The 4,308-nt window shown below is 32.9% G+C and overlaps 1 long non-coding RNA gene across 1 annotated transcript; it reads right to left on the bottom strand.

The window, feature by feature from the left end:
• Positions 1–330: 330 nt before the first annotated feature.
• Positions 331–900, bottom strand: LOC141367343 (uncharacterized). Its single transcript, XR_012371693.1, has 3 exons — positions 855–900; positions 593–717; positions 331–465 (listed from the first exon to the last, which is right to left on the bottom strand). It is a non-coding gene; the product is annotated as an uncharacterized lncRNA (long non-coding RNA).
• Between the last annotated feature and the right edge of the window lie 3,408 nt (positions 901–4,308).

Genomic DNA, 4,308 nt, shown 5'->3' with positions numbered 1-4,308 from the left:
ATCATTTTAAATAGACAACAATTACATGAAATCAATAAAATCTTGATATGCAACATCAAAACATGCAAATGATAATAAATCCTGAATATTAACATATTATTGACATTACATTCAGATGTATACATTTTAGCACAAACAGATCGATGACATAGAATACAAATGAATGGGATGTTTATAATGCATTATTAACTGTAAAAATAAAAGACAATAGGATTGTGTCAATCTTTGTAGAATCTCACCAAAAAAGTCCATATTATTTTCTTTACGGGATCATCCAATACTCCATCCAATGTTCTTTGTTTTGGCAATGAAGTTGAACATTTCGTCAGATAAGAGTAAGATAAGAGATGGTCTGCTATTGTCATGTTGATCTTGAGACGCAGGCTGTGATTAACACAGATCTCCATCACCTGGCTGTGGTCATCATCATACAAGGTTGAGCATCAGGCTGAACAAGATTTAGATCTGTTGGAGATGGGAGAAAGGATAAGACATGGAGACAAAACAAGTTAATATTAGCCTGGAGTTTGTTTACATACTGTATGTAATACATGCTTTGACAGAAGTTTTAATATGACTCTGCTCAAGATACCTGTTTTGTCAGTAAATACGTGAATGCTTGGTGAAAGATTTATTTATAAATTGAATTCACTCAATTAACATAAACCACTGTTATCAAGCTAATGGCAGACCTGCAGAGCTTCACTCACGATCCACCTACAACAGATAGACAAAAATAATTCTGTTATCACAAGTAAATGTGCCACAAGATCACACACACAATCTCCAAAATGTTTAAACAGTAAATAACTATTATTTTAATGCCAGCATTGAAAGTAACATGCATACATCACCTTTTAAAACAGGATGTGTCTTTCATATCAAGCAGTCATACACTCTAAAAAAAAACAAACGGTGCTATATAGCACCAAAACAATTGCTTTGGATCGTGACGATGGAGGAACCATTTTGGTGCCATATAGCACCGGTGAAGAACCAGTGAAGCACCAGTGAAGCACCAGTGTAGAACCATATAGGGGCCATATAGCACCACATATGGTTCTACATAGCACTATATGGTTCTACACAGGTGCTTCACTGGTGCTTCACTAGTTCTTCACCGGTGCTATATGGCACTAAAAATGGTTCTTCTATCGTTACGATCCAAAGCAACTGTTTTGGTGCTGTATAGCACCGTTTGTTTTTTGTATACGCACTGCCTTCACTCCCAGTAAGATTACCTCACATATGAAAACTCTGAAATATCAATAAAAAAACTAAACACATGTTGTACCACATTCTTTTCATAATTAGTTTAATAAACTTAATGTAAAATATACATGTATATGCTTTATAACAAACACTATAACAAATCATTATCCTAAGTCATTGTTAAAGCAGAGTCCCTAAAATATATAATTTAAAACAATATGAAGATTACCTGCTTTGAAGGGAATGAAGCTTACAGTATGTTGACCTGTTATAAAAGAAATAAAGTACATCAAAAACACACAAAACCTCAATTTACAAAATATTTAAACAGTAAAAATTATTATTTTAATGCCAGGATTGAAAGTAACATGCATACATCACCTTTAAAAACAGGATGCGTCTCATTTCAAGCGGTCATACACACTGCCTTCACTTCCAAGATTACCTCACATATAAAAACTCTGAAATATCAATAAAAAAAACTAAACACATGTTGTACCACATTCTTTTCATAATTAGTTTAATAAACTTAATGTAAAATATACATGTATATGCTTTATAACACTTTAACAAATCATTAAGTCATTGTTAAAGCAGAGTCTCCTATCATTTAAAACAGTATGAAGCTTACCTGCTTTAAAGGGAATGAAGCTTACAGTATAAAGTTTACCTGTTATAAAATAAATAAATTACAATAAGAACACACAAAACTTCAATTTTCAAAATGTTTTTAACAGTAAATGATGATTATTTTCCTCTATTACCTGTTTGTGTTGTTAGTCTGCAGGCAGTTCAGCAGGACTGATGATTCAGGGCTTTTACAGGTGAAAATAATCAGGAGGCAGCTTGAAAATAACTGACTAAATTTAAAATCAAAAAAGGAGGGAAATAAAGAACCCTTTTGCCAAGACAAAGAACCATTTCAGCAAAAAATGGTTCTTCAGTAAGCTATGGTTCTATATAGAACCTTTACCATCGTTTCAGAACCTTTGAAGAACCTTTTTTCTTAAGAGTGTAGTAGCAGTCTGGCCATTATCCCTGGCTGAGTGACAGCAGCTCTCTATGGGAACCCCTCAACAATGTAGTTTATCTGCATCCATAGGTGGAAGGTGCTTGCTCTTTAAGTGATGGGAATCATTAATCTGGCGTGCGTATTCAGTAGAGGCCTCTTTCAGCCTCTTCTGCAGATATTTCTCATGACAGTGACTTATGGCCTGCACCAAACCCAAGAAAAGGAAACCTACTGTACTGACTTCCAGTGGAAATGTCACCTTCAGATTATTGATTAACACAGAGGACATTGAGATTGTAAGTGTCATAGGAATAAACAGGGTTTTGAAACTGAAGCTATAAGCATAAGGAATCTTATGAAGTACAATATGCATTTATTAAGAAGAAGATTAAAAGGCATGCTAACTCAAAATGAAACATTATATGTGTATACAGTATGTTTTTTAAATATATACAAAATAATTATACACAGTGCACACGCTTATATTATGCAAAAACAAACTTTTATTTTGTGTGCGATTAATCTTTTGACAGCCCTAATTTAGACGTCTATTTTAATTTTTTACTGACAGACAAAATTTAGTCTGGTTTTAACCAAAATGTCTGGGCTTTGCCTTTTAGAAGTCTTTTTAACACAAAATTGCATGCTGGGAAATGTATGAAAACTTTATATTAACTTTACATAATATTGTCCAAAGCTATCGAGCGTAAAAGACAAAATAATTTTTCATTGTATATCTCCTTTTTCATTTATGTTATTTCTTAAAAAAAAAAAAATATTCATTTTTAAAAGCAATTAAATAATTAAAATGTATACATGGATATCTTGTTTATACCATAAAGATGATAATTTCAAAATGTATGTTTTTAAAAATAGCACCAGATTTTCGTGTGTGTGTTAATTTGGTTTGCCAAATGATGTTAATGATTAACGGTCTGTTAATGATTTAAGATTACAAAAGTAGTTTTAAGTGTTCAAAAAGGTCACAGTGCATGCTTTCAATGTACCTGCTACTGTGTATAATAAGGGTTTCAGTATATCACCAGATTTTAGTCTAAGCTTTTAAAAAAAATACAGTCTAAATACAATCTAACAAACACAGTGCCAAAAGCATATTCAAAAGTAAATTGTGATGTTCAAATGAAGCATCATACATCATCCTATAAAACAATATCTACATTTTACACAGCCTTCAATCTCTCATTTCAACCAGAAAGAAAGAAAAGGAGATGAGGAACCTGATTCTTATGTTCAATTCTCGATTATTCCTGCTTTGGGCGATATGTTTTAATAATGAGCCGGTTCTGCAAGAGAAGTCTGTGGCTTGCCAGTAATGCCTGTTTCACATGTCAACTTGGGCTGGTTTAATCTCAAGCTCATTATAGTGAAGCAGGGCTAGCAGAACACAACACAACCCTGTGGCGTTGAATTACTTTTCCACAGACCCACATACTCTTCAGAGCCCCTGAGACACAGCAGGCCGTACACTCCGCTACGTTCAAGCTTTGTGGGCTTCTTTATTGAGTTTGTTTCCCATGCTGGGGTAACACATTTACTGGCAGGTCAAAACAGGCCAGAACAGAAGAAATGCATCTTTTCCCCTTTCTTCATCTGTCCAGTTTATATTATGAAAAGTAAACTAAATGTGTTTCATTAATTGTAAGGGGCCTACAAATATCTTTGTATCATGTTTGTTTTACTATCTTGATAGAATATGTTACTGATCTAATTTGTGTGTGATAACCTGTTAATCACAATGATATGTATTTGGAACTTTAGTACAGGGTTTCCCAAACTGGGGTTCTTGAACCCCTGGTGGGTCGTGAAGGAATTGCAGGGCTTTCCAAAATATATATTTTATTTGTTTATCCTAAATGTCATCTGACCATTACATACTACAACACTACAATATATCAAAAAAGAAAAGAAAATTAAATTAGTAAAACAAAAGACAGATGAAGGCCCATTCATGGGTAATAATAATTACAATAACTATGTAACATATACTATTAATAAAAAAACTACAAAATAGATTAATAAATGCAAAAATAATCCAAGTGTATAATTAAATTATTTAAATATTA

Source organism: Misgurnus anguillicaudatus, chromosome 10 (assembly GCF_027580225.2).
Source record: "Misgurnus anguillicaudatus chromosome 10, ASM2758022v2, whole genome shotgun sequence".
NCBI classification, from domain to species: Eukaryota; Metazoa; Chordata; class Actinopteri; order Cypriniformes; family Cobitidae; genus Misgurnus; species Misgurnus anguillicaudatus.
This window is presented reverse-complemented; position numbering and strand designations above follow the sequence as displayed.